This window comes from Bubalus bubalis, chromosome 12, assembly GCF_019923935.1.
Source record: "Bubalus bubalis isolate 160015118507 breed Murrah chromosome 12, NDDB_SH_1, whole genome shotgun sequence".
NCBI classification, from domain to species: Eukaryota; Metazoa; Chordata; class Mammalia; order Artiodactyla; family Bovidae; genus Bubalus; species Bubalus bubalis.
In genome coordinates, this window is record NC_059168.1 from 42,669,773 (window position 1) to 42,684,508 (window position 14,736).

At 42.2% G+C, this 14,736-nt stretch overlaps 1 long non-coding RNA gene across 1 annotated transcript in view; it reads right to left on the reverse strand.

The window, feature by feature from the left end:
* The window catches only part of LOC123328503, a 110,908-nt gene that overhangs the window by 44,402 nt on the left and 51,770 nt on the right, over window positions 1–14,736 (reverse strand). The gene's annotated exons all lie outside the window — the stretch shown is intronic.

The window sequence follows — 14,736 nt, forward strand, 5'->3', positions numbered from 1 at the left end:
TTTTAAAAAACGCAATAAATAACCCAAATATGGGAAAACAATAGGCACAAAGATGCCCATCACAATATGCTTTATAACATTAGGTAATTGGAAGCAATAAAAATGATAACAATAGGTAGATGGTTAAGTAAATTATGTTACACTACATGGACCCCTATGAAGCCATTAGGATAAAGACCATACAACAACATGGAAAAATGCAAGTGACATATGCTAAGTGGGAAAGGGACTAGAAATTGCATTTCACTGTGATTACAATTTGATAAAAGCATATGTACAAAAAAAGACCAGAAGAAAATAAACAAAAATAGTAATTGTATTAGGGATTATGGCTGATTATTTTCCCTTATCTTTACTTCTCAAACAATCAGCAATGCTATGCATCTTTTATAATTTAAAAAATAAATGGAAAATCAAGCAACTTTTTAAGAACAATTATTTTTTAAAGTAGCTAGAACAGTAAATGCAACAGTCTATGTGTGTGTGCGTGCTGTCACTCAGTCATGTCCAGCTCTTTATAACCCTATAGACTACAGCCCACCAGGCTCCTCTACCTGTGGGATTCTCCAGGCAAGAATACTGGAGTGGAGTGTCATTTCCTTCTTCAGGGGATCTCCCCAACCCAGGGATCGAGCCCATGTCTCCTGTGTCTCCAGCATTGCAGGCAGATTCTTTACTGCTAAGCCACCTGGGAGCCCCGTTCTAACTATATGAAACTCAAATTTAAGATGTTTTATGTGGAAACAGCAGCCCTGGGAGGATGAGCATCACCCTACATTGCTGCTTCCACCACTAACACACATCTCAGGGAGCCTTCACTTCTGCAGACTTTTCTACTGACTCAGACTTACAGACCTCTCTCTAGATATTTTCACTCTACCTGAACAGTTCATTTCAGCATGATCATTGGACAGGAGAAAGCAGCAGCAGCTGAAATTGAAGACTGGAATTCAGAAGTCTGCTAAACCATAGATGCCGGGGATCAGTTGGCTGGCTGCAAGGAAGCTGTTTAGGGGTAGACACTGGAATGGCCACAAAGGAGAGATAAGAGGCTCAGAAGAATGAGCCTAACAATTTAAACTAAACCTGAATCTCCTTAGCTCTGCTAAATAAGATCCCAGGATACTGAAATAACTTGCAGCTTTGGCCTTGGAACCTCTGTGTGTGATTGTTGAAGAACTAAAGAATAAGAATAAAAGCATAGGAACTCTGATGGGACCAATTCTGTTTCCTTGCTCTGAACAGCACCTCTTATTGTTCTAGTGGATCATGTCCACTTCTTGACCAGAATTCATTTCCAAACTACTGCGTTCTGGACCCCACAGAAAAGAGAAGACCTAAAATTCATCTCAAGAGCAGCTAATAATACTCTACAGGCATTAGCTAACAGTGATAAATTCTGAATCACATAAAGAGACAATGGATAACCAAGGTTTATCCAGCAAGATGTCCCTCTCACTTGCCAACACTTGTACTTCACATTAAATCATACAGGTCACATGTTTCTCTATCAAAAACCCATCATTTCTGAAGTCTTGGGTGAGTAGGACTTATAAGCTATAAATACTAACCACTTTTTAAGTGGCCTTCCTTTAGGATTTGACTTCTTGCCATGACACTTTTGATAACTTTATCAACTCTCAATGTATTAAAATATCCAAATTCAAGCTCATTAAGCATCACCTATCTAACACTGATTCATGAGTCTAATCCTAAAACTAGCTCTTTAGGCTGTTATAGCTATTGGGTTGGCCAAGAAGTTCATTTGGGTTTTTCTGTAAGATGCTGTATTCAACCTGATTACATGGCAATATCATATTCAGTTTGGAAGGCAGACTTTATAAAGTGTGAAATCTAAGAGGGCATAAAACAATTCTAATATTTACAGTTATAATAAGTTTTACATGTATTTTTAAATGTGACTCTTTTGCTGGCCTTCTTCCTCATCCCAGTACTTCTGGTCTCACTTCTTTAGTCCCTACAGTAAGTTGTTTCATCCATGTCTGCCAAGGGAAATGGAAGGAAGAACTTAAATCTTCCTTTGGGCACAATCCCCAGATAGCACCTGAATTAAGAGAGAGAGGCAGAGGAGAGCAAGAGGCATCTCCCCAGAAGTGTAATTTATTTTGACTTTGATGAGAGGCAAGACAGTCCTCACACATTTGCTTGGCATAAGCAGAGTTTAAGAACTTTACAGCAGTTCCTGAAACAAGCACAGAGAACTTCTCATGCCACACCTGTACCACCTGTTGGGTAAATTCCTCCTTAGACTCTCAAGTTTTCACAAGTCTTTGCCTGAAACAGCTTCTTAAATCTGCAGTTAAATCAAGAAATCAAGTGCCACCTTCTCCCTACAGAAACTTCAGCCTGACCATGGTCAAGGCAAAGAGTTACTGCTGAAAGGAGAAACTGAGTTTGAAGGACACTTGAGGATTCTTTAGTCTAGTGACAGCCACCAAATCACCGGAGGAGCCTGTAGCCCAGTCCCAGAGACTCTGGTGCAGTGGGCTTGAAAGTCACCCAGGCACCTGCATGCACACGCACGTCTCTGTCACAGGTGGCCCAAGCATGGCACTTTGAGAAACAAGGATGTAGTCCGGTATCCTCTGAGGCTCAGAGAAGTTGCCCAAGACACATAACCTGTTGGCAGTGGAGATAGAAGTATTAAAGTCTGTAGTCTCTTGCCACATCCTGCTGCCCAAGGGAGTAAGAGGAAAACCAGTTACAGCCGGAGGCTGGGCAGGAGCAGGGAGCGCTACTCTCGCCAGGGGATGCCAGCATGAGCTGTGGAGTTTGGAGACTGGAGCAGGTACTTGGTGCCAAGGGGTCATAATTCTGCCTTTAAGTTGCCTTTGGCTAACCTTCCCAACAGAAGCCACAGCCACAAAATACTTTTTTAGGCACCTGCATTTGATCTAGTATCTAGACAGAACTGGCCATCTGGGGATGGCCTAGCAGAATCAGAAAATTCAGTCCCACCTTCACCAGGTGTCAGCCACATAGAATGAGAAGTCACTTACCTGCTCTTTGGCTTCTGTTTGTCCATTTGAAAAATGAGCCTAATTTTTCTAATTTGTTGTAAGAATCAAATGGGATCATGAAATACTCTCTGAAAGTTAAAACCTTCTGGACACATAAGGTCCTATCTAGTATTACCTGTATTCCTCATGGATCTTGTGCAAAAATAGAAGGAACAGATCCTCCTCTACAACAAGGATTGGACAGGATAGAGCTTCCCCAAACTACCAGAATTGCTCATATTTTCTAGGAAACCTAAAGGCTAAAGTCAGTGCACACAGTATCAACTCAGACCTGTGGCAGGCAGAACAGAAATGACAAAGACTTTATAAGGCACTTGGGATGCGTTCAGACTTGGACCCCAAGGCTTTGTTGACTTCGTACAGCCAGGACTCACAGCCACAGGACTGGGCTTCATCTGGTCCTCTTAGCCCTGATCAGAGTCAACAGTCCCAGCGATTCTGGGGTCCTTCAATGAGGGGTTTATCTGATCCTCTTAGCCCTGATCAAAGTCAGCAGTCCCAGTGACTCTGGGGTCCTTCATTGGCTCTCCCCACCAGCTATCTAAACACATGGTCCTGAGGCACTTTCTGTACCTCCTAAACCAGCACTCACATTCCATGAAAGATTCCAACTTATCAATTTTCTGCCTGCATTTGCATGTTTAAAATAAGGAAAATGTTTTAGACCTCTGTTTTGTTTTGTTTTGTTTGTTTTTTTAAATTCCAGATGGAATCTGTTTGTAGAAACCCAGAACTCCCTTCAGGGGCCATCAAGAGGTGGAGGAAAATGAGGGGGTGGGGTTCCTGGCAAGGCTTTGGGGCCCCAACTTCCTCTTCAAATAGAGCAGCTGTACTTCTACCTAATCAGGCTCCCACAGAAGGCTTAGTTTTGTTCTTTTTTTTTTTTTTTTTAAGTCATGAAAATCAGTCATCTTATCCAGTCCCCTGGTTTAAAGGGGAGGAAATCACATTAAAGAAAGGTTAACTGATATTCCAACTTCCTCCCTTACCCACTTGCCCAGGCAGGAGAATGATGGGAAATTCTGCTTCCAACAAAAGGGCTTCCTGCCAGGGTCTTCAGTCTCCGTGTAGGCTCCTACCCGTGGCAGCAGCTGCTTGGCTTCTCCTGTTTGTCCCCACACCTGGAAGCTCTCAGCAGTGGTCACCTCCAGTTCCAGCTCATCAGTGCCTCCCTAGGCCCTCTCCTGGGACACTTCAGCTCACAGCTGGAATGGCAAGCCCAGGGTTCCTCATCCTCTCTGCTAGCTCGTCTGGCTCTCTGGTTCTGGATATCATCACCTTTACAGAGTCAGATCCTCTCTGGTACGCTTCCAAAAGACAGTTTAAAAAAAAAAAAAATTCACAAAATTTATTAACAACTCCATGACGTAACTTCAGGGAAGCAAGTCCACATGAGGAATCCTGGTTATCACACTTGGTTGCCCACTTCAGGCCTAGGCCTGTCAACTCTCCTTAGTTCAAGATGTGTTCTATGGTCTCCAAAGCTGTTCTTCCCAAGGGCTGTAGGGGGAAACTTTATATTGTCATATCTGTGTTACATTCATTGAGCATGGGAATAATATCATGACTATGTATGAAAATGCACTTATTCCTAGAATAGAAGAGGTAGTCTGAAGTGTGTGTGTATGTGTGTGTGTGTCTACATGGGGAAGACAGGAAGGTATAGGTTGAGAAAGAAAGAAGTGTAGATGTATAGATCAGTCTTATGGACTCTGTGAGAGAGGGAGAGGGTGGGGAGATTTGGGAGAATGGCATTGAAACATGTATAATATCATGTATGAAATGAGTCACCAGTCCAGGTTCGATGCACGATACTGGATGCTTGGGGCTGGTGCACTGGGACGACCCAGGGGGAGGGTGTGGGGAGGGGGAAGGGAGGGGGGTTCAGGATGGGAGGCACGGGTGTACCTGTGGCGGATTCATTTTGATGTTTGGCGGAGCTAATACAATATTGTAAAGTTTAAAAATAAAATAAAATTAAAAAAAAAAAGAAGAAGTGTAGAAAGAAATGTAAAGCAAATGTAAAAAACTGTCAGTTGGCGAATCTTGGTGAATAGTATAGAAATGCTTATTATACTGGTCTTTCAACTTTTCCTTAGGTTTAAAATTTTCCCAAATAAATGCTTGGGTTTAAGAGAAGGAGTCTTATACAAAGGAAAATTTACCTCAAAGTGAATGACGCTTAAGCATCAGGGTCCTTCTCTGTGGGGCCCTTCCAAGATCCTGGGAGGTTAATGACAATCATCAATGTAAGGAGTAGGCAAGATGAGCTACTACACCGGGAAACCTGAAACATCTGGAAATCTGGCAGCTCATATGCAAAGGAAACTAGATAGAGATTGTCCCAAGTTTGTCAACAACCTATAAATGTATAACATTAGCAATTATAAGCCACAAAGCTGACATTTTCTTAATTATCAGTAATAAAAGACAAATTTCTATCAAAAATGGTAGAGAAAGATTATATTATCTTTCTATTCTCTCGGCAAAAAATATTACAAAATTGTTATCATAGATAGAGGTACACAAAGAATATGGGAAGAAAGGTATCATAGAAGTATGTCAAGTAACTAATGAAAAATATTATGTTCGTTTTCTAGATTTTGTCATGTGTGTAATATTTGCCAGCATTGTTTTGTGAATGAGATCTTTTTTTCAAATATCATATGACATCACTTATATTTGGAATCTTAAAAAATGATACAAATGAACTTATTTACAAAACAGAAATAGACTCATGGACACAGAAAGCAAACATATGGTTACCAAAGGAAAAAAGGATGACGGGAGGGAGGTCTTCAAATACCATTATATTATGCAGTATTGCAATAGTTTTTAGGTTGGATTTTGGGCTTTGCAAAGAGATGGTCACTTTATTTGCAAGAAATGTTTGTCAATATTTAGAATCTTTACTTCTTTTTCTTGTTTTTTGGGGGGGAAGATTATTTTATTCAGTATATAAATGTTTATGGAGGGAGTAATATGTGTGGGGCCACCTTCAATGATTATGTGATTTGATTTATTTTTCCTTCTGTCTGTGAATTCACTTTTAGAGCTTCTCTCCTTTCAAATTACATGCTTTGTTTCCCAAACATGTTGATCACACAAATATATACATATATATACACGCACAGAGACAAATATACAAAGACTTTTTTCAAAGCAACATCTTTTTGGTTTGGGTTCCTCAGAACACATTTAGAAAACATTGCCTGAGAGCAACAAAAGTTACTCCTTTTTACCCGTGTCTATCACGGTAGCTGCACTGTAGCATTTGATTTCCAGGAAGACGTTTATTTGAAGAGCTTATTTAAAGCAAATGAACCATATTTTTCATTCATCTTATATTTACATACAATCTGCTTTATACAGCCACATTCATTAACCTAGCCAATTAAGGCCCAAACAGCATTGTGAGGGCATGGGGGTAGATAGGTAATAAGGAAGCATTTGCCCCAGGCCTCCCTTCACAAACTTTCACTCCCATCCCTCCAGCCTCTGTCTGGCTACTTCAATGTTCCACATGAGTAAACTGAAGCAAAGGGGCTGGAGGTAACTTTTCTTAAAACAATAAGTATAGGATCTGGGTTTCCATTTTAGGACTACTATTGTATTGGTAAATTATTTTAACAGGCTCAGTTTCTGTGGCTTGCTTGTCTTTTGACATCTTGTGTCCAGCACTATCTGGGGGAGAGACACAGAAGACTAGGGCTCAAGTACGGAGAGAGGCGGGTGAGCATGGGGAGGGTTCACCCTTCTTCGCTCTCCCCAAATTGGAAATAACTCATCCTTGTCCCAGTGGAAAAGAATCAGTCTTTGAATCCTTGCATTATATAGGTAAGGCCAAAGAAGTATCCCTAAATGCCAAAGGAAACTCAATAAGAAGGGCGACTTCCTGTGCAACCCTCCTCCTAACCACTCGGCAGACCAGGGACCCAGACGCAACCTCCTGGCCCATGAAGGAACCAGAGGGACAGAGTACCATTACAGCTCTCACGCTGTATTAAATTCTCCTGCTTTGACGTGGAATTCCAGGGGCAGGAAGGGGAGCCCTTCTGGTTAAAAACTCTAGAGCTAATGCTCTAATACAAAACTCAGCTACAATAACAATAACATAATAATAATAATGGTAATATAATCACCACTTATTAAGCATTTTCCCAGCCACATTAGATACTTTCTGTGAATTATCCCTTATAACAAATTAGCAAACACTTCTTCACATACTAGGGTAAGAGAATTCCATCAGTGTAGTAAAAGGTTCAAAGCATTGTTCTGCTTTGACTCATGTCAGCAAGTAGGTAAAGGAAGCTGACCCCTATGATTTGGAGTCATCCTCACCCTTCACCTCCCACCCCACCATGGCCCCTCCACTAAACATTCAGAGGACCAGTGACATGAGGTCTCAACAGACTGAGAGAGAGGAAGGAAGGAAGGAGGGACCCAGACAAGGCGGAGATAGCGAACATATGGTCTGTATGATGGTCACATTCAGATACTAAAGTCAACTAATAAGTAAGAAATATAATAATTATACAAGTGATACAGTATGTATTTCCATTTTAATATTTAGACAATATTGAAGTTTATACAGGTAAAATAGAAATTTATTCGTCACTTCCTCTCCTACTGTTGGCAGCTCAGTGGGTGTCCTTCCAGACTTTCCGTGTAAATAATATTGGCCCAGACAGGCTCAGAAGTCCTGCCTCCAAGATCATGAGAGGAAAAATGACTAGGGGACATCCCTGGAAAAGATAAAAAGGATCAGAGGCCAGTGTCACCACTTCATCCCTAACTGTGGCCCCAAGGATCAGATTTCCTGGAAACAGACACCTTGACAGAGATTTGGGTGCAGAGCAAATTGGGGACCACTCTTGGGAACAATACCTGTGAGAGAGAGGAGAAAACAGAAATGGACAGGCGGGAGAGGTGGCCTGTGCGTTGCAGCTGTAACCTTCGTGACAGTCCCAGAGGAACTAGGGAGTTGAGACCCCCTTCTGATTTGCGCCAAGTTAAAGCAAGGGAGCCAGGCTTTCCTATCTTCCAGTAACTAATACTTGGATGCAGAGAGCCCTTAAGAGGAGTGAGACTGGGCAAGCCAGCTTCCTTCATCCAGGACTGGTTCAGAAAGGGTACAGCTATGAATCAGCAGGAGCCAACACTATCTGGGTTTTGAAGTGAGAAGCTGGGAAGCCCACCACAGCATACACTACAAGACCCTCGGATGTTCTAAAACATTCTCTTCTAGAAAGGCTGAGGAGTAAATAGGAGGGACTAAAGCTGGCTAAGTGAAATGCCACAGCCCTGTGGCAAATGTTGACACAGCTCCTGTATCTGAAAAGCCAAGGCTCATACCTAATGTTCCCACAATCTCCAAGAATACTGCACTATGCCATACCCTGCACAATAACACACATCCAGACCAAACTACAGTTGCCAATAAGAAACGGCTACAATGACATTTCCCTCCTCTTTGGCTTAGAGTGCTGAATTCCACTGGATAAGTTTCACCTATGTGTTTGGAAATTAAAAGAAAAAACTAACAACAGAAAAAAACAACGCTTTTCTTTATGAGCAATCATAAAAGCAATTCTAGGAGGGAAGATAAAGCAATGCAAATCTTTCTTGGAAATCTCACTGCTGCACCCGGAGCAAACATCCTAGCGCACAAATTCAGTCCTGTCCCACCCCGCTTGGGAACAATACCTGTGAGAGAGAGGGTGAAACAAAAATGGACAGGTGGGAGAGTTGACCTGCGTGGTGCAGCTATCACCTTTGTGACAGTCCTGGAGGAACTCGGGAGTTGAGGCACCCCTCTGATTTGCCCCAAGTTAAAGCAAGGGAGCCAGGCTTTCCTATCTTCCAGTAAATAATACTTGGATGCAGAGAGCCCCTGGGAGGAGTGACACTGGGCAAGGCATCTTCCTTCTTCCAAGTAGCACTTTGGCACACGTGGATCCAGAGCTCCTGGTGATACTGCTCATCCAGCTCTTTTCCACTCCTTCTAGCCCCAGCAAGGACACCCAAATATCCTGAGGGCAGAACCAACTCCAACATAAAGCTGGGACCCAGGCAACTGGGACAGTTTTTGAGTCCAACTACATCAACACTGGTATTCTTTGGGTGATTCTATATCAAAACTGTCATGATGGTTGTGTTTTCCTACAAACAGTCATAATGAATAACTAACTCTTCCCAAACCAGGCCTAGGCCATCATGATTTCCTATGAAATGCTTCAGAATTCTTTCATGTGGGATTTCTATTCAGTAAGAGGTAACCAAAATTATCACAACTAGTATCAAAATAGCACAACCATTATCAGTATTTGTGGTAAAAATGGCTAGTAAATGAGACTCTGCATTTTAGGCTCATGGTCTACAAAATAGGCAAAATCTGCACTGAGCTTGAAATTACAGGTCAGAGAACAGAGAACCTCCCTTTCAACATTTGGGAAAGTGGACTCTACAAATAAAAGGTAGAATTTTAACTGATCAGCATGACCTTGTCCATCAGTCCTAGAACATGAGAGATTTCCATTGTGATGGTATGACTACCACTGAGCAAATCATTGTATGCATTAATTCAGCCATCAAACTGCAGACTGTTCAACCCCAACACTTCAGTGTATCATTGCCAAAGAGAGAAGAATGTTGGTTTCCTTTATTTATCCAAATAGCATCCATGACATGAACATTCCAACTGCTAATAACAGACTGGTTCCAAATAGGAAAAGGAGTACATCAAGGCTGTATATTGTCATCCTGCTTATTTAACTTATATGCAGAGTACATCATGAGAAACGTTGGGCTGTAGGAAGCACAAGCTGGAATCAAGATTGCCAGGAGAAATATCAATAACCTCAGATATGCAGATGACACCACCCTTATGGCAGAAAGTGATGAAGACCTAAAGAGCCTCTTGATGAAAGTGAAAGAAGAGAGTCAAAAAGTTGGCTTAAAGCTCAACATTCAGAAAACTAAGATCATGGCATCTGGTCCCATCACTTCATGGCAAATAAATGAGGAAAGAGTATTTTTCTGGGCTCCAAAATCACTGCAGATGGTGATTGCAGCCATGAAATAAAAAGACATTTGCTCCTTGGAAGGAAAGTTATGACCAACCTAGACAGCATATTGAAAAGCAGAGACATTACTTTGCCAACAAAGGTCCATCTAGTCAAGGCTATGGTTTTCCAGTAGTCATGCATGGATGTGAGACTATAAAGAATGCTGAGCTCCAAAGAATTGATGCTTTTGAATTGTGGTGTTGGAGAAGACTCTTGAGAGTCCCTTGGACTGCAAGGAGATCCAACCAGTCCACGCTAAAGGAGATCAGTCCTGGGTGTTCATTGGAAGGACCTATGTTGAAGCTGAAACTCCAATACTTTGGCCACCTGATGTGAAGACCTGACTCATTGGAAAAGACCCGGATGCTGGGAAAGATTGAGGGCAGGAGGAAAAGGGGATGACTGAGGATAAGATGGTTGGATGGCATCACCGACTCAATGGACACGGGTTTGAGTGGACTCTGGATGTTGGTGAAGGACAGGGAGGCCTGGCATCCTGTGGTTCATGGGGTCACAAAGAGTTGGACATGACTGAGCAACTGAACTGAACTGAATCAGACTTGATGAATCACAAAATGACATTGCTTTCCACCTTTTGAATCTGTTCTGCTGAACTCCCAGCCCAGCCATGAAAACTTTTAGGGACCCCAAGATGCCAGTGATTCAGTTCATTTCACTCACCCAGTCATGTCCAACTCTTTGTGACCCCATAGACTACAGCATGCCAGGCTTTGCTGTCCATCACCAACTCCCGGAGCCTACTCAAACTCATGTCCATTGAGTTGGTAATGGCATCCAGCCATCTCATCCTTTGTTGTCCCCTTCTCCTCCTGCCTTCATTCTTTCCCAGCATCAGGGTCTTTTCAAATGAGTCAGATATTCACATCAGGTGGCCATTCAATATCACAGTAATCCAAGTCTATGCCCCAACCAGTAAAGCTGAAAAGGCTGAAGTTGCATGGTTTTATGAAGACCTACAAGACCTTCTAGAACTAACACCTAACAAAGATGTCCTTTTCATTATTGGGGACTGGAATGCAAAAGTAGGAAATCAAGAAACACCTGGAGTAACAGGCAAATTTGGCCTTGGAGTACAGAATGAAGTAGAGCAAAGGCTAATAAATAGAGTTTTGCCAAGAGAACGCACTGGTCATAGCAAACACCCTCTTCCAACAACACAAGAGAAGACTCTACATATCAACATCATGGGATGGTCAATACCAAAATCAGATTGATTATATTCTTTGCAGCCAAACATGGAGAAACTCTATACAGTCAGCAAAGACAAGACTGGGAGCTGACTGTGGCTCAGATCATGAACTCCTTATTGCCAAATTCAGACTTAAATTGAAGAAAATAGGGAAATCCACTAGACCAGGCATGACCTAAATCAAACCCCTTATAATTATACAGTGGAAGTGACAAATAGATTCAAGGGATTAGATCTGATAAACAGAGTGCCTGAAGAACTATAGACAGAGGTTCGTGAAATTGTTCAGGAGGCAGTGGTCAAGACCATCCCAAGAAAAAGAAATGCAAAAAAGCAAAATGGTTCTCTGAGGAGGTCTTACAAATAGCTGTGAAAAGAAGAGAAGCAAAAGGCAAAGGAGAAAAGGAAAAATATATCCATTGGACTACAGAGTTCCAAAGAAAAGCAAGGAGAGATAAGAAAGCCTTCCTCAGCGATCAATGCAAAGAAATAGAGGAAAACAATAGAATGGGAAAGACTAGAGATCTCTTCAAGAAAATTAGAGAAACAAAGGGAACATTTCATGCAAAGATGGGCACAATAAAGGACAGAAATGGTATGGACCTAAGAGAAGCAGAAGACATTGAGGAGAGGTGGCAAGAATACACAGAAGAACTGTACAAAAAAGATCTTCATGACCCAGATAACCACAATGGTATGATCACTCACCTAGAGCCAGACATCTTGGAATGTGAAGTCAAGTGGGCCTTCGGAAGGATCACTATGAACAAAGCTAGTGGAGGTGATGGAATTCCAGATGAGCTATTTCAAGTCCTAAAATATGATGCTGTGAAAGTGCTGCACTCAATATGCCAGCAATTTTGGAAAGCTCAGAAATGGCCACAGGACTGGAAAAGGTCAGTTTTCATTCCAATCCCAAAAAAAGACAATGCCAAAGGATGTTCAAACTACCACACAATTGCACTCATCCCACATGCTAGCAAAGTAATGTGCAAAATTCTCCAAGCCAGGCTTCAACAGAACGTGAACTGTGAACTTCCAGATGTTCAAACTGGATTTAGAAAAGGCAGAGGAACCAGAGATCAAATTGCCAACATCCACTGGATCATCAAAAAAGCAAGAGAGTTCCAGAAAAATATATACTTCTGCTTTATTGACTATGCCAAAGCTTTGACTGTTTGGATCACCATAAACTGTGGAAATTCCTCAAGAGATGGGAATACCAGACCACTTGACCTGCCTCCCGAAAAATCTGTATGCAGGTCAAGAAGCAACAGTTATAACTGGACATGGAATGACAGACTTGTTTCAAATCAGAAACGGAGTAAGTCAAGGCTGTATATTGTCACCCTGCTTATTTAACTTATATGCAGAATACATCACAAGAAACGCTAGCTGTAGGAAGCACAAGCTGGACTCAAGATTTCTGGGAGAAATATCAGTAAACTCAGATATGCAGATGACACCACCCTTATGGCAGAAAATGAAGAAGACCTAAAGAGCCTCTTGGTGAAAGTGAAAGAAGAGAGTGAAAAAGTTGGCTTAAAGCTCAACATTCAGAAAACTAAGATCATGGCATCTGGTCCCATCACTTCATGGCAAATAAATCGGGAAACAATGGACAGTGACAGACTTTATTTTGGGGGGCTCCAAAATCACTGTAGATGGTGACTGCAGCCATGAAATTAAAAGACATTTGCTCCTTGGAAGAAAAGGTATGACCCATCTAGACAGCATATTAAAAATCAGAGACATTACTCTGCCAACAAAGGTTTATCTAGTCAAAGCTATGGTTTTTTCCAGTAGTCATGTATGGATGTGAGAGTTGGACTATAAAGAAAGCTGAGCACCAAAGAATTGATGCTTTTGAACTGTGGTGTTGGAGAAGACTCTGAGAGTCCCTTGGACTGCAAGTAGATCCAACCAGTCAATCCTAAAGGAAATCAGTCCTGAATATTCATTGGAAGGACTGATTTTGAAGCTGAAACTCCAATACTTTGGCTACTTGATGTGAAGAACTGACTCATTTGAAAAGACCCTGATGCTGGGAAAGATTGAAGGTAGGAGGAGAAGGGGATGACAGAGGATGAGATGATTGTGTGGCATCACTGACTTAATGGACATGAGTTTGAGTAAACTCCAGAAGTTAGTGATGGACAGGGAGGCCTGGTGTGCTACAGTCCATGGGATTACAAAGAGTTGAACACGACTGAGCAACTGAACTGAGCTGATATAAAGACATGTCACCATGTTTCCAGGGGCAGCTCTCCCAGTCTTAGATGGACAGGCCCAATCTTGCCAGATGTGGTCTTCCTGGAGACCCTCACAAAAAGAGCATCTCACATTTTCAGCTGCTGCTGCCAATTACCCAATACTTCTTTTTCTACTTCTTGGTAGCTTATTTTATCAGGCTATCTTATTTCCATGTATGTGAGCCACTCAGATATTTTTTTGAACAAGGCAAGATATTAGTCAGTATAAAAGTAAATAAGGCTTCCAAATAACCAACAAGATGGTGGAAGTGGAGCAAAAGAAGCATATATTCCACAAGTTCACCTACTGCATAGACCTGAATCAGACCCTGAACATGTCCTATCAGCAGCTGATATACTGCACAGCACGTGGCAGCATCAGAGGCAGAAGAGAGACCTGTAGAGGAAGCAGCATCTCTGTGGGAGCAGCTCTGCAAGGCCCAGAAGGAGGTTGCACACAAGGAGAAACTGGAGGTGGTGAACACCTATCCCTGGAGGTCATTATCATTCTGCCTTTGATGGTGGCTAGCATGATGAGCTGGAGAAGGCAATGGCACCCCACTCCAGTACTCTTGCCTGGAAAATCCCATGGGCAGAGGAGCCTGGTGGGCTGCAGTCCATGGGGTCCCTAAGAGTCGAACACGACTGAGCAACTTCACTTTCACTTTTCACTTTCATGCATTGGAGAAGGAAATGGCAACCCACTCCAGTGTTCTTGCCTGGAGAACCCCAGGGACGGGGGAGCCTGGTGGGCTGCCGTCTATGGGGTCGCACAGAGTCGGACATGACTGAAGCAACTTAGCAGCAGCAGCAGCATGATGAGCATCTACAATTGCATGACCTTCAATCAGGGAGAAATCAAACCTAAGATGATTGGCCACCATCTGAGCAAGCTTTCAATCACCTACAAGCCTGTTACGCCCAGCTGGGGACCACTCACTCCTGCTTCACCTCTCCTCAAGTAGACTGCTTGCCCAATGAAGGCACAGATTTCTCTTTAAAAAAAAAAAAAGTGTAAGTAGATAACTAAATCACACCATCAATAAAAGCAGAGTAATAATAATAGCAATTATCACAAGCCATGTATGAAGTGCTTCCTATATGCCCTGTACTTTCCATAACTGATTGCATTTCATCTTCTCAACATACCTTCAAGTAAGTATTGA